This window comes from Marmota marmota, unplaced genomic scaffold (assembly GCF_001458135.2).
Source record: "Marmota marmota marmota unplaced genomic scaffold, marMar, whole genome shotgun sequence".
NCBI lineage: Eukaryota > Metazoa > Chordata > Mammalia > Rodentia > Sciuridae > Marmota > Marmota marmota.
In genome coordinates this window covers 2,568,408-2,592,971 of record NW_025999869.1, presented here as the reverse complement: position 1 = coordinate 2,592,971, position 24,564 = coordinate 2,568,408, and the positions used below count along the sequence as shown (strand labels likewise).

At 52.7% G+C, this 24,564-nt stretch overlaps 2 long non-coding RNA genes across 2 annotated transcripts; both read left to right on the top strand.

The window, feature by feature from the left end:
• The first annotated feature begins 666 nt into the window (after positions 1-666).
• On the top strand, positions 667-3,190 carry LOC125620383. Its single transcript, XR_007352009.1, has 2 exons — positions 667-1,920; positions 2,985-3,190. It is a non-coding gene; the product is annotated as an uncharacterized LOC125620383 (long non-coding RNA).
• Positions 3,191-8,075: 4,885 nt separating this feature from the next.
• Positions 8,076-15,093, top strand: LOC125620382. Its single transcript, XR_007352008.1, has 3 exons — positions 8,076-9,859; positions 10,094-10,185; positions 11,751-15,093. It is a non-coding gene; the product is annotated as an uncharacterized LOC125620382 (long non-coding RNA).
• Positions 15,094-24,564: the final 9,471 nt, after the last annotated feature.

Genomic DNA, 24,564 nt, shown 5'->3' with positions numbered 1-24,564 from the left:
AAGCCCGCGGGCGCCCACCTGCTGCCCCCTGGTGGCCATGCCAGGGAGCCACTGGCCAACCCCGCGCGCTCTCCAGGCCTCCAGGCCAGCCTCTGCTCGGGGCTGCTCACCAGCCTGGTGCTGGCGTCACAAAGGGAAAAGAATCCTGGGCCCTGAACCTCCAAGGCAGCCCAGTGGCTGGGCCCAGCTCATTGCCTGACTTGGGAAGGCAGCTATGGAAATTGTCAAACGGGGCTGGTTGGATGCTGCTGTGTTTTGGGTGCCTGCTGGGTGGCCTCTGGGTGCTAAAAAGCAGGACATCCCTTATGCTGAAATGGAAATACCTGTTGGAGTCAGATAAGTTTGGCTCTACCACTTAGTTGTTGAGTCTTTTCATCAATTTACCCAATTTACTCACTCATCACTCATCCACCTATCTACTCACCCACCCATCCACCCATCTACTCACCCACCCATCCAGTCATCCATCCACCCATCCACCCACTCACCCCCACACAATCCACCCATCCACTCACCCACCCATTGAGTCATCCATCCACCCATCCATCCACTCACCCATTCACACATCCATCCATCCACTCACCCACACACATCTACCCATCCACCCCACCCATCTAGACATCCACCACCCATCCATCTCTCCCTCCATTCATCCGTCCATTCAGCTACCCACTGGTCCTTCCTTTCCTTTTTCCTTACTCCCTCTCTACCTCATTTCCTCCTCCTTTTCAATCATTCATAATTTGTTGAGTGCCAACATGTGCACCTTGTGCTAAGTAAGCTCTGTGACCCTGGTTAAGTTACTGTGCCTCCTTGAACTTGGGTTTTCACATATGTAAGTTGAGCAACAATGATATCTCAACTTCACAGAGTTGTTGGGAAGATTAAATGAAATAACTCGCAGGTGAAATACCTAGTCCACAGTAGATGCTCTGTAGTGGTGATTATCAGGTCTGAGATTTAGAAGACACCTAATCTTCTGGAAGCTTTGATTTTGTTAGGGAGTCTTGGTATAGGTAGGTAAAGTAGTTGGGGAGGCTTTTTTTAAAAAAATAATTTTTAGTTGTGATGGATATAATACCTTTTTTTAAATTTATTTATTTTTATGTGGTGCTGAGGATGGAACCCAGTGCCTCACACGTGCTAGGTAAGTGCTCTACCACTGAGCCCCAGCCCAGCCCAGTTGGAGAGTTTTAACAAGCACACAATACCCAAAGGCCACTGACAGCACCTGTGTGCTAACTCTAGGCCTCGGGCTGAGGCAGTGCAAAGTGAGGGTGGGTGAGCAGCTGGGAGAGCTCCTCCCTAGCCAGACTTTCAGGATTTGGTGTTGCTAAGAGAGATAATCAGTCAGAGGACAAAGTCCCATACCTCCTTCATTTTTTTTTTTGGTGGTGCTGAGGATGGAACCCAGGACCTTATGCATGCTAGGCAGACACCCTACCACTGATCTATGCCTCCAGTCCCCCAAGGTGCCATGTCTTGGTTTTACTTGCATTTCCAACCCATCAGCCATGGCACCTGCCTTTCCCCACAGCCCCCCAATCAGCAAGAAGCCATTGGTTATTACTAAATTCAGTTAATGCAGTTAGTCCAGGAGTAACTGTGAATCTTGACAGAGGTTACTAGATTCCTTGTAGGGGAGGGTTAAAGGATTCTGACCTAGTCAATGATTATTAAGTATTCGTTACTTGCCAAAGGTTATTAGTTAATATATGCTGGATTCTTCATATTCCTCTGAGGAGGGATTTTTACATCCATTTTCAGAGGAAGAGACTGAGGGTCAGACAGGAGGAATGGCTTTGCTGTATAGCTAGTAGCTGTAGAGCCAGGGTTCCAACTCAGGTGCTCTATTCATTGCTTTCCCCTCTTTGTCCTCTGTTTTCTCTCATACTCTCTCCAGGAAATTTAACACCCCAGGTAAGAACCACTTCTCTGCATTTGGATCTTCTACATTGTTGGTCTGAGCACCCCACAACTCTCCCTTCCCCTTGAGGGAGGGCTAAGCAGTTCCCCTCCCTGGAGGGGGCTCAGGGAAACCCCAGGGGTCCCCCTTCTGTAGGAGGAACCCTGAGCCCAGCTCTGGGTCTGTTAAACTCCACTATACTTGGGATAAGCCAGGGCACCCCCCACCCCGTGCTGGGGACGAACCCAGGGCTTCATGCCTCTGAGCTGCATTCCCGCCCAAGCCAGGGCATCTTGGTGGGTCACAGATGTCTTCAGGAGTCTCTGGGCCTGTCTTGGGTTTCTTCACTTTTCTTACTAAATACTTTTTAGAAATCACTAAAATAGCTCGTATAAGTCACAGAAAATGAACGAAGTCCTCATGCGGCCGTTCCAACGTGGTTCTCTCTCTCCTGACCAGTCCCAGCCAGGGGACTAGGGGTCCGGCAATCAGCTGGGGTGAAGCGGACCTGTGGGGCTGGGGTCCCTGTCCTGAGGGAGGACTGGTGTGCGTGGGGGTGGGCGATGGGTGCAGGGTTTCCTGGGCGGGGGAGGGGAGGGGCGCTGTGCAGAGGGAGCCGGCTTCCAGCAAGTCGGGTTTGAGAGGCTGCAGGAGGCGCCCCCAGATGCTGCCTGCAGCACCTATTTGATGCGTCAGTGGGTACAAGGGGAGAGGTGTTCTTAGGTCCTGGAGCAGAAGCTGGGTGCCCGGCGGCCAGCGGTACTGCAGGAGGCTCCCAGAAGATGCTCCTCAAACCCGGGCCCCGCCTGGGGAGTGAGGCTGGCCAGCCCCTTTGAGGATCGCTCAGCCAGCCTTTCCAACTCTGTGTATTTCCCTTTAAGATTAAGCTCCTGAGAACGTCCCGCTACCTTCCTGATTTTGTTAGGGAGTCTTGATATAGGTAGGTAAAGCAGTTGGAGAGATTTTTTTTTTTTAAATAATTTTTAGTTGTGATGGACATAATACCTTGTGCTTGGGGAGTTCATCTTGAGTAAGAAAGAAGGAAAGAAAGGATAAAAGGAAGCCCTTCTGCTTGCAGGGAAGGAGTGTGAGGAAGCTGTCCAAGACACAGGACCCACAAAAGACAGCTAAGAAGTGCCCTGGATTCCTGCTTCATAACGACATACTGCAAACAGCTCCTGTTGCATTCATAGTAATAGTGACCGCCTCATATGCACCAGATTATTTATGCATGTGGGTGTCCGGGTTATTCATTTTCCCTATTTGACTTGATGTATTCATGTACTTTTGTATTCATTTATTTTGGGGGTACTCAGGATTGAGCCTGGGGCCCTCTACCACTGAACTATATCCTCAGCCCTTTTTATTTTGAGACAGGGTTCTGCAGAGTTGCCCAGGCTGGCCTCAAGCTTGGGATCCTCCTGCCTCAGCCTCCTGAGTCGGTGGGATGACAGGTGTGCCCCACCACAGCCAGCTCTTTTTTTTTCCTATTTTCAATATGTACAGGAGCGGGAGGCTGGTGGCAGTGTCTGAGGGTGAGTTTGCAGGGTTCTGGGGTGTGCAGGCTCCAGGGTGTTCTTGGAAAGGTGGGAGCGGGAGGTGGCTGGAGGGTGCCCAGCTAGTTGCTTGTGGTGGGGCCCCCTTTTTCTTCTTGTCCTGGCAGACCACACACTTGTCTGCCAGGTGTCCCAGGTGACCTCACCTCTGGGAGTGCTCAGCAGTCTCCCAAGCTTCAGTTCCTGTGTCCTTTTCATGTAGGTCCCCTGGAACCCTGAGACCCAGAAGTTTTTATGGTGTCTATGTGACAAATGAGAAGGCTGGTTCCAGAATGGGGAAGTGACTTGTCCAAAGTCCTAGCTTTGAGCCCAGGCCCATGGACCGTGGCCTACCCCCACCCCAGTCAGAGGGAGAATCCGGGTCAGGAGCCTCCCTCCACGTCCGGTTGCCAAGTGCCAGTCCACAGTCGGGCTTGGTTTGGTCCACTGTGTTTTTTTTTTTTAAAAGCTTTGAAAAATCAGATTTTATCTTGCTGTGACTTGAATGTATGATCAAAAATTCATGTGCTGGGAACTCTGTGCCCGAGTGGGGGTGCAGAGGCTTTGGCAGAGTCCTTGTGAATGGGTTAACTTGGGGATTATTGTGGTCGTGGCTTTATTATAAAAGCGCTCTCTCTCTCTGGACCCCTGGGCCCCATGTTCCTGCAATGCTTTCCACCATGTTTGACGCAGCGCGATGCCCACACTGGAGCCTGGCTCTGGACTTCAGCCTCTAGAACCACACATTAGACAAACCTCTCTTCTTTGCAAGTTCCTGAGTCTGTGTCATCCAGTTGTAGCAACAGGAGACAGACTAGGTCACCAGTTTGACCCAGACTCCAGCTTCTCTTGACAAGAACTGGGCGGCCGGTCAGGCAGCCCGTGGTGGGCAGGTTCCTGGGGCTTTGGAAACATTATGCAACTGTTAACTGCTGTTACCATGGTTTCCTGGTTGTAGGTATGGTCACGGGCTGCATTGAGACCAGGATGGAGCCACAACAGGAGTTCATGCCTGAAGGGGCAAGGGAGCAGGGCGGAGGGGGAGCGCTCCCAGGGCCACCTAGAGGGCACCTGAAAAGAGTGACACCCCCAGGAAGTGCCCCAGGCAGACTCTTCAGGAGGGATTCCCGAGGGAGGGAGGGAGGTATGACAGTCAGGAGAGCATGTGCCATGTGCCATGTGCCCTGTGTGTTGGTGCCTCTGAGACCTTCCCATGGGACATAGTGTGGAGCAGGAGGTGGCGAGATCCGTGATCCTAAAGCTGTAGAGGCCCGGGCTGGCATGTGTTTGCATTCCTAGTTTTTAACAAAAAAGTTTAACAAATAAAGAAAACCACTTGTTTTAAAGTTAAAAAAAAAAAAAGCTTATTGACAGGAGGCATCACAATACCAGCCCTTAAATTACACTACAGAGCTCTAGTAAAAAAAACAGTGTGGTACTCAGCATAAAAATACACGTGAAGACCAGCGGTACAGAACAGAAGACCCAGAGACAAACCCACATACACAGTTATCTCATCCTAGACAAAGGAACCATAAACATGCACTGGAGCAAAGACGGTCTCTTCAACAAATGGTGCTGGGAAAACTGGAAATCCATATGTAGCAAAATGAAATTAAACCCCTATCTCTCACCATGCACAAAACTAAACTTAAAAGTGGATCAAGGACCTAGGCATTAGACCAGAGACCCAACAAATAGATGAGAAAATGTCCAACATCCTCTAGTAGTTAAAAGCAAAGCAAATCTTCACTGAGATTTCATTTCACTCCAGTCAGAATAACAATTATCAAGAATACAAGAAACAGTCAATGTTGGCGAGGATGTGGGAGAAAATCAAACTTCTTGCTGGTGGGACTGCAAATTGGTACAACCACTCTGGAAAGCAGTATGGAGATTCCTCAGAAACCTTGGAATGGAACCACCATTGGACCCAGTTATCCCACTCTGTGGCATATACCCAATGGATTTAAAATCAGTATACTACAATGACACATCCATATCAATGTATATAGCAGCTCAATTCACTATAGCTAAGCTATAGAACCAACTTAGGTGCCTTTCAACAGGTGAATAGAGAAAGAAAACGTACTATATATACACAATGGAATATTATTTGGCCATAAAGAAGAATGAAATTATGGCATTCACTGAAATGAATGGAACTAGAGAATATTATGCTAAGTGAAATAAGCCAATCCTGGAAAAACCAAAGGCCAAATGTTCTTTCTGATATGCAGATGCCAACACACAATAAGGGGGTAGGAGGGGAGAAGAGAAGTTCTTTAGAATGAAGGGAAGGAGGGGTGGGAATGGGAAAGACAGCAGAATGAATTGGACATCACTTTCCTGTGTTCACATATGAATGCACAACAAGTGTTACTCCAAATTATGTTCAAAGAATGGGAAGATCTACACCATGTATATAGGCTATTCCAAAATACACTCTACTGTTATGCATATCTAAAAAGAACAAATTAAAAAAAAAAAAAAGAAACTGTCCCTACTTATGACCAGCTTAAAAAAAAAGCTTATTGAATATGGATATTGGGGAAGAACAGAACATGTACAACTGTGCAGTTTGTGTCTGAAGCTAAGTGTTGTTAAAAAATAAGTCAAAAATTTAAAGTTAAAAAGCAAAATGGTTACGGCAGCTAACATTAATTTGGATGACTTTCCCATAGACTGTGGACAGTGTTGACAGTCTGCCCCTGTCCTGGGCCTTCGCTGCTTGGCACTGTCACTCACCCAGAGTGACTGCCAGGCCTGCAGGCTCTGTTCATGGCAGGGTCCTCCCTCGGCAGGTGCACCACTTAAGACCCTTTGTGTTGTATTTCTGCTGTACCTGTTCTGTGTTTAGAGATGTTTAGACACAGATCCTCCCCAGGTCTCCCAGTGGCCTCTAGATTCAGCATTGCTGTGCCCAAGAGGAGCACAGGTGAGCCCTGCCCGCCACCTGGTGTGGACAGGGACTGCTCGCCCTGGGGTTGGTGCAAGGAAGCAGTCACTGAGACCTGGTCGGTCTGCTGGCTTCTTGGAATGTATGCACATGGCTAAGCGACAGACTGTATTTGCATCTTCTGACTGTTGTTTGTCCCTTAGGGGGACAAAAGCTTTTCTTTCTGGAACAGCCAAACTCTCCATCTGGCCTGGTAGGCAGAGGAGTCTGCAGAGGCTTGTCGTGCACATGTGCGTGTTGGACCGAGAAGCACAGCTGGCAGAGGAAAACCCCTCAGAGCAGGCCACCCCTGCCACGGTGGCAGTGCCTTTGGGGTTGCCTCTGCAGGCCTTGAGCCTGCTCTGACCTGGGCAACTGCTGGGCAGCAGGCCTCGCAGTGTCCCCAGCACCCTGGCCTGTCACACGAGCCGGCTCCCCCTGCTCAGCAGCAGACACCTTCAGACCGGAGTGGGGTAACTAAGGAAGGCGTTATCTTGTCCCAGCTCCCCTCCTGGGCTGCCTGACCCTGCTCTGGACAGCATAAAAAGTCAGCTCAATGACGCAGGCAGACTTTAAAGCCTGTTCCGGATGGCAGCTGGGCTCTGAGCTGTCAATCAGAGGTGAGCCAGCACACTCGGGCTGCCTGCCAGGGCTCTGCCCAGCTTTCTCTATTTATATTTCCCCTTGATAATGGGGCCATTCATTCCTGCTGCAGGCCCCTAATTGCTCTGCAGTAGAGGGATGACAGCCTGATCATTAACTTCACAGAATCTGAGCTTGGGCTGTGTCAACAGAGTCCATCTGCTGTCACCAGGGGCGATCTTTGCCCTTCATTGTGGCAAAGGGCAGTTAGAAAAAAAAAAAAAAGAAAACCTTGGCTTGGTTCCAGGTCCAGTAGATTTTTATTATTTTCTGGCATCAAACTATCTGCAGAGGGGACAAAATGCTCTCCCCCTGTGCTAGAAGCTGTGGTCAGCTGGTCACTGTGCCCCTGGCTGAAGGTGTCAGTTTGGTCCCTGGAGATCGGGGATGTGAGTGCTAAAAGGGACCTTAGGGACATTTTGGTTGGGATTAATAACTGGGCCCGCTTCAGCCAACAGCTATTTGGCTAGCAGAATATTTCAAAAACTTTTTCTAAAAAATTGAGGTTAAAATCGACATTACAAAAAAATAACCATTTAAAAATTCAATGACATTTCAGCCTATTGACAATGGGTACCACTGTCACCACCGTCAGCTTCCAAATATTTTAATCACCCAGTAGGCACCTCTGTCCCCATCACGCACTTGCCCCGCGACCTGCCACCCACAATCTGCTTTGTCTTTTCTGGGTATTTCACACAAACGGAGTCTCTCAGCGCGAGTCCTTCCGCTCCGGCTTCCCTCCCTGGGCAGGATGTTCCGAGGCTCCTTTTCGGAGGGGGCCACATTTGGAAAGGTTTCGGATTCCTCTCTGACAGCCGCGTAGAGATACAGGGCGCTACAGTCACTCAGGGCAGTGCGCAGCTCTGCGGCTTGCGCGGCGATGTGCATCAGAGCGCTGTGACGGCAATTAAATTAGTTTTCGACGTTGGGAAATCGGCTCAGGAAGTCGGGTTCCCCTCGCGGCCCCAGCCCTTGAGCTCTGGGAAGGCCCACCCACCCCGGGAAGGCCCACCCACCCCGGGAAGGCCCACCCACCCCCACCCACCCCTACCCTTCCTGGGCGCTCAACTGGCCCTGGAAGCGGAGCCGGGATCCTGGTACAGCGCAGGGGCTGGATCGATGCGGGGCCTGAGCCGCAGCCCAGCCGGCTCGCGCTGACACCAGGTGGCGTAGTGACCCGGCTGCAGGAGAACCCACGTCCTTGCTCCCACTGCCGGGTGGCTCTTTCCACCGCCTTAGTTATCCGAGTTCCTGTGCGAAGGGGTGTGACCTTATGCAAACGTTGGAAAACACGGACAAGGATATTAAAACCCCACCATTCTCCACGCGTGAGCCGTCCCGGTTCACGTTTTAGGGTGCTGCCAGTTCTGTGGACACAGTGTTGCAAGGTATGAAAGTTTACCTGAATAAAAGTCACCCAGTATGGACAGTTTCATATTCTGCATTTCTCATTGTAAATGCTGGAATGAGGGTGGCCCCCCATGCACTCCCCCCTGAATTGGGCGGAAAGGCAGCCTGCCCCTGGCTCCTCGGCTGCGGGTGGCCCCTTCCCACTCCGGGGCTGGCAGACCCGCAGCCTCCATCAGAGCGCGGGCGGCCCCAGGCTTGAGGAGGATGGTGACGGAGGCCACGGAGCAAGCCCACCTGGTGAGGAAGGGAGGCTCCCCTGCCCGTTTCCTACTCCCGCAGGGCGGGCTGTCGTGGGGTTAGGGTACGTGTGGGTCTCACGGGCCGCCGAGAGCGCGCTGCCGGGCTAGCACCGGTTTGCGGGTGGGTGTGACGCTTGGAATCTGCTGGGATCTGTGTGGCAGCGAGGCCGCCGGGCTCCATCCACACCGTCAGAGCCGCGCTGTGCTCTCCATGGCCGCCAGATGGCGCCATGGAATAGGATACGGGTTTGCCGGCTCGGTGTTTCTGGAAGGGGAAATAGAAGCCGGGCAGAGCCAGCTTTTTAGTGAAAAGAAGGAAACAACCTGGAAACGCACAGCCACTAAGGGTATGTGCACCATGCCGGGCGAGGAGCGAGGGCGAGAGCGGGCGGAAGCAGAAGCACCCCGGGAGGAACAGGGAGTCATGCATGGGTTGTCATGGCAACCCTGTAGGAGAGGGAGAATGACGGATGGGTGACTCCTGTGGGCCTGGTCCGTGCAGCCCGGCTCAGGCACCTATGATTTGATGCTAGCACTTCGCCTTGTTTCTGAGCCTCAGGTTTGTAGGATGGATTGTCCCTTTAGGTTGTAGGACAGATGAGAAAAGCAGAAACCAAAGGCCCTCATCCCTGCAAAAGTCTCACCCGCCTTGCTGGGAAAGTGCAAGATCCTGGGCTCCGGGTTGCCATCTTTGACGGGCCTCTCTGGGTGCCTAGACATAAAAAGATAAAAAGTGCCCCATATAGATTTTGGTTGTGTGGGATCAGTGAGGGAATGTGCATTATGGAACATCATCAAGAGTTCAAGTTGTGAGATAGTCAGTAGATACTATAGGCCATCAGGTTTGGAACAGGGCCAGGAAGCCTTCTTGGAGCAGACGGGCTGGAGCTGGGTTTTAGAACAACAGGTAGGGAGTAAGAGATCAAAACCCCCGAATCCTGGGCTCAGGCCACAATTTGAGCAAAGCCCTGGTGCAAGTGCCTGGAGGTGGTGATGGCCGCAGGGCACAGAGGACCTGCTTGCTGCTGTTGGGAGAAGAGGAGCCGTCGCAGCAGGCTAGAGGGGAGGGCACCCCTGGGAAGCCCGGGGAGCCCAGCTGGAGGCTTGCGTTGGCCTTGGCAGTCAGGTTGGAGATCCCTGTCCTGGGGCAGCCACCAAATCAAGACCTTCTTGGCTCCACTGCCAGGTATGTAGGGTGTCAGTGTGTGTGGGGGGGTTTAGGGGCCTGGGGCTGAAGCAGTCAGCAAGGACATCGAGGCCTAGAGGTGACAGGGTCTCCCGCAGTTCAGTGTCTCCTGGCTGGTTGAGGTCTCATCTGCAAGTGGGGGGAGTAGAGGGTAGGATGGCATGGGGACATGGGTGGCATGGGGGCATGGATGGTCTGACATGTTCAGAGGTTCTGTTCTGGACAAACCCGCAGCCTCACCTCCAGATCAGTGGGAGCAGCCCCTTGGCCTGCCTTCTTGCGACAGCAGGGTGAGGAGCCCAGAAGCCTGCCCAGGCCCTTTACTGGTGAGTACTGGGTCTGTGTGGACTACACTGGACCCAGAAATGCATCTGGGTCATGCGTGCTTCTTAATGGACAGCTCCTCAGGCCCCAGGAGAAGCTACCTCAGGAGAATAAGGACCTCAGTGTTTCTGATAAGTGTTCCCTAAACTGTGCTTGGAGCAAGACTCTGGGCTTTGTGGATGCGATTGGCACAGGTAAACCACTGTCTGACTCACTGCTCATTTTCTGGGAAGAGTGGCCGATGTTTATCAGGCCCATGCATTGCACTTACTTCCTTGCAAGCCATGTCCTTTTGGTATGACTCTCCCCGTGTTAGAGCTGAAATGGGCTCAGAGAGGCCAAAAGTCACGCAGCTGGTAAGGGACAGAGGCGGGATTGTAAGCCAGGCCTGTCTGGGAGCTCCGTGGACACTCATTCATTTCACTCAGAGGCAACAACTGTCCGCCAGTCTGGCTCTCCAGCTGCCGTCTGCTGCTGACTCTCTCATTCCCTTGTCTGAATCTGTATCGTCCACTTCTGTGCTGTGGATCCACGGACAGCAGCCATTTGGGAAATCTTGCAAAGAAGGTGCCAGGAGACAGGGAGTGAAGGGATGACAAAATAGGGTCTATTACTGTGAGCCACTTTGATTCAATCTGTGGATTTTTTTTTTTTTTGAACAGAGATTGAACTCAGGGGCACTCGACCACTGAGCCACATCCCAGCCCTATTTTGTGTTTTATTTAGAGACAGGATCTCACTGAGTTGCTTAGCACCTCGCCCTTGCTGAGGAGGCTGGCTTTGAACTCACAGTCAGCCTCCTGAGCTTGTGGGATTCCAGGTGAGCACCACTGTGTCCGGCAATCTATGGATTTTGAAATGTTTTGCTAAAGATTTCTTTCCATCTCCTAAGCCTAATCATCATCATCGTCATCATTGTCACCATCACTGGTATTGTCATCATCACAACCTCCACCACCACTAACATCACCACCACTGTCACCATCACCACCACCTCTACCATCACCACCATCACCATCACCATTATCACCACCACCACCACCACCATCATCACCGTCACTATCACCATCAACACCACCACTACCATCACCACCATCACTATCACCATCACTACCATCACTACCACCACCACCACCATCACCACCACCACCACCATTACCACTATCACTACCACCATCACCACCACCATAACCACTACCATCACCACCACCACCACCACCATCACCATCACCATCACCATCACCATCACCACCACCACCACCATCACCACCACCACCATCACCATCACCACCACCATCACCACCACCACCACCATCACCATCACCATCACCACCACCATCACCATCACCATCACCATCACCATCACCACAGCCATCACCATCACCATCACCATCACCACAGCCACCACCATCACCACCACCATCACCATCACCATCACCATCACCATCACCATCACCACCACCATCATCACCACAGTGGTAACAATGGGATGAGTAACAGTGGCATTGAGCAATCACTGAGAAATTCTCGTGTACTAGTTGCTGAGTTCGTTTAATCCTCTTAACAGCGCTACAGATAAGCTGTTTCCTGCCCTTTACAAATGGCAATTACTGAGGCCTGAAGAGGGAGATGATGCACCCAAAGCTACATGGCAGGTAAGAGCTGGCTGGTGTCAGCAAAGTCAGCCCTCCCGCACAGATTCAACTGCTGGGGTTGAGAGTATTTGAAAGCAATGCATCCACACTGAAGAAGACTTTTTCCCTTGTCACTACTCCCAAGCAATGCATCTTGACAACCCAGCACAGAGCATGTGCACCTTGCCAGGTGTTATCAGTCACCTAGAGTTGATTCAGAGGAAGTAGGAGGATGTGCGCGGGGTTGTGTGAATGCTACCCATTTCACACAGGGGCTTGAGCACTTGTGGGCCTTGCCAAGTGGCTGCCTCCAGCCAGTGCACTGCCGCTCTGAGGAGCAGGTGAGACTCAGCAGGCCAGCCACGTGCCCGTGTCCACTGCTGGGGTGGATCTGAGGGTGAAGAGATGAGGCTCTCAAGCCAGGAAGTCTCACTGTGGAGTCCCCAAGTCAGCAGGCAGAGCAAGGGGAGCCCTAAGCTTCCCAGACCCATGGCCCCCACAGCCTTTCCCCCACAGCCTGCTTGTGCCTGGCCCACAGTGGCTTGGTCAGGGCTGTGTCCAGGCTGGGAGCTGGCCAACGATGGCAGGGCCCCTGTTCATTTCTTTGCTACCTGCCTTCCTGTCCCATAGGCAGTGCTGTCACGTGTGCATGAGGATGTGACCAGGTGAAAAATGTCCCTAGGGGTGGTGTTGGTGAGTGTGTGGATAGCTTGGGCCCCTGGCATCCTCTGGACTATGGCCTGTCCTTTTCAGTGGTTTGAATGGCCCCTCCAAAGCCATGATGAGGTGTAACTGCCCTTGAACAACTCGAGGCCGCGGGGTCTGTAGAGGGGATGGTTGGTGCCGAATGGTGGGAGTGGATTTGTTGTGACGTGGCCCCTCGTGGCCCCTCGTGGCTTCTCCGTCTCGGGCATGTCCTTCCTCTGCGTGAGAGGCCTTTGGCTACGACTTGGCAAGAACATCTTGGACGTCCAGCCTCTGGAGCTGTAAGGAAGAGACCTCTATTCTCACCAATGCCCCCGCCCCGGGCATTCTGTTATTGATGCAGGAAGAGGACTAAGATGCCCCAGTGTCCCCTGGGAGGCCTCCTAAACAGAAGCGAGCCTTTAGCAAATGGCCGAAGCTCGAAAGGGGCCATTTCCATCCTGGTAACAAACCTGCATAAGGCAGCTCAAACCCTGGGCCCAGTCCGCCTGCCCTGCCGGGGGGCTGGTGCGGTCTCCAGTCCTACCGCCGTCTCTCCCTGCTCTCTCTGTTCTGCTTCCTTTGGGGCTGCTTTCCCGGTGACTGCTGCAGGCAGAGCCTGGCCCTCTTCATGCTGGGCCTGTCGCCAAGTGCCTCCTGGCCTCACCTTGCTGGGACTCACCCTAGGAGCCAAGGAGAGCCGGTGGTGGGTGGCTATTGACTCCTGATGCCCCTGGACGGCCCTGAAGGGCCTGCACTGTTCTCCTTGTGGGCGACCTTGTTGATGGTGGCACTGTGGGTTGTCTCTGCCAGGCCCCTTCCGCACAGCTGTGACTCAGGAGCACTGTCCCCAGCAAACCTGCAGCCTCCGGCTCAGAGTCTGTTTCTGGGGAAGCTACCCTTGTCAGCTCCAGCCGCCACCCCACATGGGTGCCCTGGCCTGACTCTCAAGCCCGTCTCCATGGAGCCTCATGCTGATTGGCCAGCCTGGGATTGCAGGGAGGACTGCCTCCACTGGATCACCTAGACGGAGAGGGTCTCCCCCAGTTGTGATGCAGTTCCTAGACGAGGTCGCGGGCACTGGGCAGGTCCATCAGACAGCTGTCCATTCCAGCCTCCCATCTGGACTTCAGTTCTTCCTTCTGCACTGCCCCTTGCAGCTGCTCAGGACCTTCCACTTTGAGTACCGCAGGAAAGAATCTGCAGCGAGTCATTCACACTTCAGTAAGAATTGAATCGGTATGTTTAGTACTTTCTGGTGCATTCCTAAAGGAGGAAGCAGGGAAGGGGCTGGAAAGTGACCGGAAGACAGCTTTGATACCAGGTGTGGGAGCTCCTCGAAGCATCAGGGCTGCATACAGAGGGCATCGGGCACCCAGGTCGGTGAGGAGCTCCTGGTCACTTCAGGTGCACGCAGCTGGGCAAAGACCACGTGGTGGGTGCTGTGGAGGGAATTCAAGTAAGAACAAGGGGGCCAACTGGGTCTGGGGTGCCCTGGGACACAGCTGCAGGCACAGCCTGTGCCTCTTCAATGCTGGGCCTATCCTCCCCTTGCTGATACACACCCTTGGCGTCTCAGCATACACCTTGGAGTTGACCACCAGGGTCGAGGGGGCCATTGTCCAGGGGCTTCCCAAGGTCAAGTTTCCTGGCTCCTCAGCCCGCCCAGTGCAGGAGATGCCAGGTGGAGGGGCAGGTGCTCGGAGGGTGAGCCATGGCAATAATGTCACACACTAGCATTTGACTTGCTTTCTAGAACTTCAGAGTACATTGTTTTTGTTTCTTTTGGAAGCTGCAAAAGGTGCTGGTTCCAACTCTCCAGACAAGATGAGACTGGCCCAGCCCATAAGTCCTGAGCGACAGAGATGGGTCACTGCTCTCAGCAGCTCACAGCAAGGCCCAGGTAGAGCCTCAGGCATGGCCCCTGCTCGCAATGCCCTGGGTGAGGCCTGCGGAGGGGCTCCGAGCAGGGGACCCTGGAGCAGGCAGGGGCGAGGGGTAGCACGTGGGAGGGCTGTGGGGAAGGCCTCAGAGCAGGTGCCAGCTCTTTCTTCCCTCTTGACCTTCGGCACACAGGCATGGGGCGGTAACTGTTGGTGCTGAACCCAGCACACAGGGCATTCCCGCCCAGCGACTGGCCATCCCTGCAGCTGTCCCGCTGTGGCCCTTTCCAGGAACAGTGGGTGGGGCTGTCCTGATGTTTTTCTAATTTCAAAGAATTCCACCAGTCTCTCGGAACTTAGGGATGGCCAGACTCGGGGCTGTGCTCTCCCGCCTTGGTGAGCAGCCCATTCTGTAGGCATTGTCCTGCCCCCCCCCCCCCGAGGCTTTGCTTCTCTTTCCTGCTTCCCACCACTTGGCCCCCATCTCCATCCCCTCCTGCACTTTCAACCCTGAGATGCAGACTTGCTGGCTCTGCCTTGGGCTTCCTGATGGGTGACACTAACTCAGAAAGAACCTCAGTTCCAGCCCCAGTCCCTGGGAACCCGACACAGCCTCTTGGCTGGCCCCTGGCGTGCCCAATCCCTGCTTCCCAGAAAAATGCAGGAATGCATGGTGGGAGGCCCAGGCCTGGCCCTCTCCCACCTAGTTAGCCTCNAAGCAAAGCCAAGCACAGAAAAGAGGTCACTGAGTTCTCATGGTGCTGAGTCTGGATCCAGCTGTACCTGAAGCTGGGATCCTGACCTTGTAGTCAAGTGAGCCAATAATTTCCCCTTATTGGTTTAAATTAGTTGATTTAGGCAGCTGCTACCAGCAATCAAAATCATCCAATACCACTTGCCAGGACTTGCTATAATCCCATTTGGATGATTTGGTTCAATCTGTGCTTTTGAAGCTCTGTCTACACCGGGGCCTCATGGTCAGTCTTGCCCCAGGCTTTGCAGACTCTCCCCTGGAAGATCTTCATCGCCTTCATAAGTCCGCGTAGAGTTCGTGGGCGGGCTGAGTCTTGGGGCCTGAGGTGGCTCCAGGTGTAATGCAGGAGGCCAGCTCCAGCGCTGGAGGCCTGTCATGTCTGGCTTCTGGATGCTGCTGAGATGCTCAGAGCCTCTGCTCCACCTGCAGCCCCAGCTCAGCATTCCGGCCTCCTGCTCTCTCCAGGGTCCGCTTTAGGCAGAGGGCTGAAGAGGCAGGCTCGGCCAGCTGCCCCCTCCCTCCTCAGGTGGGGGAGGGTCTGGAAGGCTCTGCACCACGGGCTGGCGTGACGTGGACAGTGGGGAGGCAGAAGCTTGCCAAGTTGTCTCTTCCGGTCTTGGTTCTGAAGTGGAAACCAGAGAGAGACCTACTGGGTCTAATGGAAAGCCTGGCCTTTGCCCCTGGGCCCCGGGCGCAGCGTTGCTGTGCCACGTGGGTCCTCCGGCTGCTTTCTGCGGGCTCTTCCCGGGGGGCGGGGGAGGCACAGCTGTTGGGCTTTGGAGGGTGTCACGCCTCTCGGGACCCCGCCCCCACCACGGTTCAACCGGTGAACTCCTGACCCCGGGCCGGTTGCAGAAAGTGTGGTATGTCCCCACTGGCCGGATTCAGGGTCTGTGGGAGAGGCAGACAACTGGATTGAATTCTTTAGTGCAAGAGGTTAAAAATATTTCAGGGAAGGGAATGTCAGGGCGGGAAGCGCTGAGGCTCGGAGCAGTGGGCTCTGCTGGACTGATGTGCGCATGCGCGGAGGGTCGGGCGGGGCGGGGATTTCACTGCCCCCAGGGGCTGCAGGTGTGGCCTCCAGGTCACCCTTGACACTTGCAGGCTTCTCTGTGGGGCCTGGAGATCTTCACAGCTGGAGGCCTAACTGCAGCAGGTGGAGGGCGGGAGAGGGGAGGCCAGAGCCTCTCCCTGCTCCAGGATGCCCCAGGAATCCTGGGGGAGGCCGGGAACTTGAGGCCTTTAGACGTGTGCCTTGGAGGGAAGGGTCATTAGACAGAACGATGAGCCCAGGTCTAGGAACAACCCGCCCTCCCTCCACCCCAGTGCTCCCTTCCCTTTTCTTTGACAACCACATCTTGGTCTTCCTTTGGGAAGATCACCGATTTGAGTGGGGGTGTCCTCAGCTCTTTGCTCCAGGGTTAACCTGGGACTCATCATGGCTGATTGGACCATCATATCCCACTGGCTGCAGTAGTGAACTTGTGTCCAGGGCTAGACCAAGGAGGCATGCATCAGTTAGGATAGGCTGGGTTAAGCTGCAGTAACAACAAGTATCCCTTATAGCAAAAGTGGCTTTTGTTTTTCAAATCCCCCTCTGCTGGTAAAGAGAAGTTCTCTTTTGATGCTGGGTTGGCAAAGCTATAGGATCTAAGTCTGGGGGGGCCACCCATCAGGGAGGCCTGGGAAGGAAGCTGTCAAGGAGGAAAGGGAATGGAGAAAGGTGAATGGAAAATGGAGATGATACCATGTGAGCAGCAGGATCCAACCATGCCTAGTTCCCTTTACCTGAACCAATATACTTTCGCCTACATTTCCTCCTTCCTTATTCCTCCTACTCTTCTTTCTTCCTCCTTCTTCATTTTCTCCTTTTCCTTTTCTTTGACTTAAGCGACTTTGGATTAGATTTTGCTTGCAACCAAAATAATTGTAACATATAAACCCAAACTCTGTGGGGTTTCTCCCAGTGGCTGGTTCAAAATTCAACCTCCTCCAAGTAGCCTCCCCGGATTAATGCTCCCTATCTCTGATTTCCTCTAGTCGATGACCCCTCAGGAGTTATAAATTTAATTTGCTTAGTATCATTTTTTTGCCTATTCATGCACTACCATTTCCTCACGTTGTTCTTTGTGAATCTCTTAAGTAGTTATTTACAGCAGCAGCGACAGAGCAAAAAAGGGTATTTACTGAGCTCTTCTTGTCCCAGGTGTTGTGCTGAAGCTGGGGAGGAGAGAGAGTAAGTCACCATAAATAAAAATAGAAGGTTCCAGTTTCATAGAGATAAAACTCACTCATCAGGAGATTCATTCAAGCTGGGGGAGTCTGGAAGGGATGGTGGGGGAGTTTGGAAGGGGTGGTGGAGGAGCAGGGGTTGGTCCTGGGTGCCGTCGTCCAGCGCCAGGGCTGGGTGCAGGCCTCCTGCTTGTCTGACGATTTGAGGGGAAGGGCAGGAGGGAGGTGGCCAGGCACAGGCTGCTTCTGGAATTGTCTCAAGGTGCTGGTCCCCCCAGTTCTCTGCATCACCTGTGGACTCTGGCCTTGGTTCTGTGACCAGTCAGGAAGTAGAACAAGCTCCTCTAACACCTTTTGGCCAAGTTGGCATTACATCACCTCATGCCACACCCTCTCCTGTCTTGTTTCCCAGAAGACCAAGCCAATCTGACCAAGTTCTACCTGGATTCTTCACCTGTGAGCTGATTCCACTGGGGTGGGGTCCTGGCTTGACAGAGTCTCCACAGGTGTTGAGCCATGTCCATCTGTGAATTCTGGTGTGGGGGGATCCCTGCTGTGTCTTCTGCTGCTTCTGCCTGCCCAGCTCTCCCTAGCCCACCTGCCCCTTTCCTATCTGGCTCTTTGGGCTCCAGGCTCTGGCTGGTGCCCATGAGTCCATTGCAAGCAGACCCTGCTGGTGAGGACAGGTTCTGGGGACAGTAAGCTCCTTCTGCCCACTGCCAAGTTGCCTACTTCTCCCCAGGAACCACAGTGTCCATGCACTGTCTCCCTGAGGCATGATGTGCAGGAGGGAGAAGATTGCCTCAAGGTCCCTTGGAGGGGTGGTAGTAGCACGTCAAGCCCTTCAGCTGTGATGCCCGGCACAGGGCTATGATAGAGCACAGGGTGACTGTCTCTCCTGGGTCTGGAGGGATTGGAAGGGAACATCCTGGAATTCCACATGCTCTGTCTCATCTTGACGACAGCCCCCGTTGAGGACAGGGCTGTGGCTCCCAGCTTGGCCACACACTGCGGTGCCAGCAGCACTTTGTCTGGAAGCTGCTGAGCTGGTGTTGGCGGCAGGGTCCCCTCCCTGCTGGCTGTGTGCTCTTCCAGGCCTGAAGGAGGCCCACTTCCCAGGGGACAGGGCCTCTCAGCCCACTGCCTCCCTGTTGTTTATCCTGTCTTCAAATGAGTCACTGTTGCTTGTGATTTATTGACATGCCTGATTTGACTGGGCAGAGACCCACAGCCATGGGTGGCCACTCAGACCCTCAGCAAAGAGCAACCTGGTGCTTGTAGGTCTTTGGACTCCCAAGGTCAAGTCTGGACTCCTGCAGTTACAACCTGGAGAGGGTTTGCTTCATCAGAAAGTAGTAATAACAATTTCTGCCTTGCTGGAGGTGCTGTCAGGCATTACTGTTTTCACACACTCATCTCAATGTGGTCTTAATTTGAATTTTCCTCCTGGCTGATGGTGGGAGGCCCTTGTTATCTGCTCATTGGCTGTTGGGGTATCTTCTTCTGAGATGCCTGTTCAAGTCTTTTGCTCACTTTGGTTTCTTTAGTTTTCTCTAACTATTTTAATCATGATGGTCTGATCCCCAAACCCTCTAACAGAACCACAAATTGACTGTCTGTGATCCTTCTATCTCCCAGAGGGCTACCTGGGACCCTCCCGCCTCTCCTGGTCCACATCTCTGTCCCTGGGACCTGATTATCATTTCTCCCTCAGCTTACACCCTTATTTTGGTGGAGCCTCATTTTGGCGGAGCTTCTTGAGAGAGCATACCTGAAAAGGAAATTCCATGAGACCTTGAAAGCCTGAAAAATACTCCGGTGGTACCCACTTGGCTGGTGCTCTGACTGGGTCTAGATTTCCTTTCCTCTTAGAATGCTGAAGTATCGATCTTTTGTCTTTCAGCTTTCAAAATTACAACTGGAAAATCTGATGTCATACTGATCTTCTTCCCTCTTTGTGTGACCTTTCTTTCCTCTCTGGAAGCTTTTGGCACTTTCCCCTTTATCTGTAGGAGTTTCAAAATTTCACAAGAATTTGTCTTGTTGGGGAATTTTTCATTGACTGTCTTGGGACTTCTGGAGGCCTTTTCAATGTGGAAGCCTCTGTTCTCAGTTCTGGGCTGTTTATTAGATAATATTCTCCCTATCTGCATTAGTTTCAACATTGAATTTCCCCCAAGGGCCAAAGTACTAAAGGCTTGGTCCTCACTGTGGTGAAGATCCATCTTTAAGGGGTGGGGCCTAGTGGGAGGAAGTTAGGTCATTGGGGGCGTGGCCCTGGAGGGGATTATGGGACCCTGGTCTCTTCCTCTTCCTCTCTTGCTTTTGAGCCCTGAGGTGAGCATTTGCTCCACTGTGTACCACCCTTGCCATTTGGTGCCCCCACTAGGAGCCTAACCAAAAGCAGTGAGTTTGTCTGACTATGGTTTGGAACCTCCAAATGAGCCAAAACAACCCTGTTCTCTTTAAGAGTTAATTAGCTTGGGTATTTTTTTCTTATAGCAAAGGAAATGTGACCAACATCAGTGGTTTCTTTATTTTCTCATTCTGGAACTGTATGGGTGTCAAATCTCCTAGACAAATCCTCTTTTCCCTTCTATAGTCCCATCTCTTTCTGCAAGAAATTTACCTTCCAACTAATTTTTGAATTTTTCATTTTATTCCTCTTATATTTGAGTCCCCAGAAGCTCTTGTTTGGTTTTCTAGTTGTTCCCCTTTGTGAATGATCATGGATCCCTTCAGGGTATCCCTGAGTGTGGGCAGGAGGCCTGCAGGGCCAGACTGGTGAGGGACATGAATGAAACAGGCCACTTCCCCACAATGAATCTTGTGAGCTTTTAATTCCCTCCCTGCTTCCTAGAGGACCCCAGGCCTAGAATACAAATTTGGAGATTGCTTCCATCTCTGCCTAAGGGTGCTGTGCGAAAATACAGAGGCTGGTAAAGGAGTCTCAGCTTGTTCAAGGCTGCCTGGAAGAGGCCCCCGGGCAACCAGCCCCATTCCTCTGCACAGCTGCAGCAGGGAGGATCAGAGTCCTCCTGCCAGGTGCTGGCCGTGGTTTGAAGGGTCACATTAAGGGTTTCTCTTTTCAGAAGCACTCGGATGACTCAGGGCTTGGGGGCTCAGGAATTCAATGCTGATCTCCTTTTTTTCCTATCAGAATGTAGGGAATATGGTCAGAAATCTTTGTCACAAGGGCATGAGGAGGATTCTTGCCTGTCTTTCCTTTAGGACAGGTGGGGCATGAGGGTTTGACCGGCTGACCCCCTTCCCCATGTCCTCTTCTGCATCGGTCATGGTGTTCCTGGCCACGCTGGCCTCTTTGGAAGTGGGAGTGTCCCTGGAGTTCCATGCAAAGGGAGGAGACAGGACTCCAGCATGAGCCATGAACCCAGCGCTTACTGAGTGACCCTGGAGAAGGGGGACGCAGAGTGCTGTAGGCAGTGCTTCTCTGAACCTCCTCTCTCTTTCCTTATCATGCTTGCTCTCCATTGAATATTTCAAAATGACACTTTTGCACTCAAGTTCGTCTGACCTTGGCTGTTGGGAGGTAATGGGCTGTGTCCACTTCTGGGGAGGAGACGCCTTCTGTCTCCCTCTCCTCCCCTCGCCCCTGACAGTTCTGTGGATTAGGTGGAGCAGAGGGAGCCTGGTTCCTGCCCTTGGGCTGCGGGGTGAACGTGGGTTACACTTCTACCTGCCGCACCTGTTGCAGAATTCATCTGCCTTAGGGAGCCTAAGTGTGATCTGCTGCAGGGGCGGCGCAGCCCCTTGGGGCCATGGGCTTGGGGGCCCTTGTGGCAGTGTGGGCCTGGCAACCCTGAAGGCTGCCTTCATTTTCCTGGTGTTCTTCTTGGTGCAGAAACCCTAGCGAGCTCTCTGGCCTTTTGAGAATTCACCCACTTACTCTGAGAGGGCCTCTGGACCCCGTCCTGGACTCCACTTCGGGCCTTTGTCCCTTGCACTGTTTTGCTTTTTAAAAACACATTTCTCCCCATTCCAGCTGAGTCACCTTCCTCCTCCTCCTCCCCGTTCTCTTCTTGACACTCCCGGGAGCCGGAAGGAGCCCTGTCCCCATCCTTGGCTTCTCCAGGCCAGCTCTTGTCCAACTGCAGAGCTCCGAGGAGCCTTGGCACCGAGATTAGTGGGCTCTGCCCCAAATCGCTCTCCTCCCTGTCTGTGTCGAGTTCTGCTTTCCTTTCTCATCAAAGAGGTTTATTAATCAGCTTTTCTGTGAGGACCTTGTTGAGATTTTCAGAGAGAGCCTCAGGAAGGGTCCTTAGCTCGCTGGCATGGGTCTCGTCCCTGCCTGGCTGAACTGGCCACACAGACTCCTCTGGTGGGAGCCTCATGGGGCTGTTCTGCGCCTGCCTGCTGCCTGGGAGAAGGGCTGGTCCCCCTGGGTGGGCCTTCTGACCTCAGGCCTGCTGCAGGCAGATTCCCACTGGGCAGGCCTGGCTCCTCTGCCCGTCCCTTAAAGCCTTGGAACCCACCCTAGAGTCAACAGGACAGAATGGCAGAGGGAGGCAGCTCGTCCTGTCTGATCTTGGCTGGAGCCCAAAGCCACCCCAAATGACCAGGATAATAAGAATAATCCCCTTCGCATGGAATTTTGTAGGCTTCACAGCGTTTCCTATGGACTGGGACTTTTCACACAGTAGCTTAGTCATTTTATCCTTGCATCTCCGGGACAGTCCTCATTTATTTATTTTTTCCATTTTTTAATTTATATTTCTCTCTTATGCCCAAAGAGGTTTACCTGGTGTAGGTGCCCAGGTCAGCACACTTGTCTATGTCTGCTGACTCCAAGAGGACAGCTTCCCAGTGACTTTTAGTTTTGAGATCCTCTTACCACTTTGGGACGTGTTGATGCTCTTATGAGGCACCAGGATATATTTGCTCGGAAGTTAAAGTGAACCAAAACTCTTCCAGTTTGACCTTTCGGCTTTCTTTTAGACAAGTTTTCCTTCATTCATTCACACCACGCACTGGCTGGGTTGCTGGGGATGCAAAAAACTGTGCAGAAAGTGACACCATCTCTGTCTTTATAGAGCTTAGGTCCCTATGGTGGTTACAGTACCGTGGGTGAAATCAAGATCCTAGCTTGGATTTGAAGAATATGCTACAAAATCTACTAGACTTGTTTAGGGGGAAGACAGGCACCCTGGAAGAAGAGAAACCACCCAGAGCTTTGGGGGTGAGGCGCCACATGGAGACGGGGGTGGGGCCGCAGGAAGTACTGAGACGCCATCTTGAAGAGGTCATCTTGGAAGTGACCTGCAGAGCCTGTTGCCCCATCAAATGCCACAGGAAGAGTCTAACCGCCCAACTGAGCCCTTTCTTAATTCTTGACCCACAAAATTATGAACCATGTAAAGTAGTTTTCCATCTACAAGGCTTTGGCGGGGAGTAGTTTTGTTATAGAGTGACAGGCAACTGGGACAGAATTCCAGAGATGGATCATTCTTCCTCAACAAAGCCTTCTTTGGGGTCTTGGTCCAGAGTTACTCATACCTTGGAGGGCAAGCAGGCAGTCCCCACGTCCTCTAACACACCGCTCCTTTTTTTATGTGGGTACTCCACTTTAACTTAAGAACCACAAAAACTTCCAGAAGCTGGGTAATGGGATATGGGGCCAGCCGATCTTTCTCTTCAGCTCTGGTGAACACTTGCTCTGCCCCTGAGAAGGCCTCAGTGGAACTTGTCTCGTTTCCTCCAGTCACCCAGGCCGACCTGGAGGTCAGTGGTGGCCGTGGCTGCAGGTCCTCAGGTGCCAGGTGGCATCTGGTCTGTCTTTGGCAGGTTCACGGCCACAGGCTCCACGGCTTTGTGACCTTTCTCCTCTGTTCTCTTTGGGGAGTGGATTGATTTTCTTTTTTTTTCTTTTTGGGGAGTGGTAAAAGTGGAGCTGCTGATGAAGCAGGAACGCGTGACTACTAGACCAAGGCTTCTTTCTTCTCTTCTCCACCCACAAAAAATAATTCACATAAAACCTGTTTTCTGGCCAAGACTTGTCCCCTCCTCAGCAGGGGGTTTTCTTTTTTGTTGACTTTAGAACAAATTCAGATTTCTGTCTCCAGATTTTGGGGCGTGTGGCTCCAGCTCCCTTTGGAAACTGCTTAAATGCAAGCACATTTGGAAACCTTCTGCCTCCTCCCTCCCATGGCCTAATAATCCCAAGCCATTGGGTTGGACCAATCCTGAGGGCTCTGGGGGGGTGGGGAGCTGTGTTCTTGAGCTCACTTGGTCGTGTTTGACTGGCGGCCTCACACCTGGGAGAGAGACGGCCAGGCGGATGGAGCAGAATTGGCATAGGGATGGGTATGTGGAACACACTGCTAGAGCGTGCCAGCCTTGTGGCCGGTGGCAGGCAGAATAAGATGTCTTTGAACCTCAGTTTCTGTATCTGTAAAATGGGGTTTGGAAATAACATCATTAAGCACCCAACAGAGCAGGGGGTACTTCTAGAGCCCCAAGAGTCTGCAGCTGTCAGGATGAGAACACCTGTGGTGAAGAGCTCAGGGGACCTGGCTTCTCAGACAGGGCTGGTGACGGGCAAGTCTGATGGAAAAAGCCCCTGCTGTGTGTTCCCCAAAGCCAGAGGCTCCCCAGATGTTTTCCTCTGTGGGGTGTTAAGAAGAACCTTTCAAAAAATTACCCAAACAAAGACAAGCCATAGGTGCTCTGTTCTCCTGCTCTCCCTTGTTTTAACCGGAATTTCACTCTCTGCTGGGAGGAAAGGTGAGGGCAGTGATTTTTCTCTCTAAGCTCCTTGGAGGTTGGTGCTATAAATATGATTATTCTTTCCCTAAGCCTCGAGTGAAGTAGGACTGATACTGATAGGCTTAAATTAGAAATAAACTGTGAGTGGAGACTCCAGGCCTGGGGAGGAGGGAAACATGCGGGCTGAGGGGTCACCTCCCAGGTTTGAGTTCACGCTCCCGACTCCTCAGCCGTGTGGTGAGGGACAAGGCCATACCTGGGTTCTTCACCTGAAAGATGAGGACCACACCTACTATTTGTGGGGCAGAGTCAGGATGAGGTAATGTGTGCCAACTACCTGCTGTGGTGCCCCCTGGATGCTCCCGTGGTGGCATAGACGTAGAGAACCGGGCTCTAGCTCCATCCTGCAGGGTGGGGAAGGGTCTGCAGGAGGCGGTGAGCTCCCAGAGCATGCCAGTGTCCACCCACTGT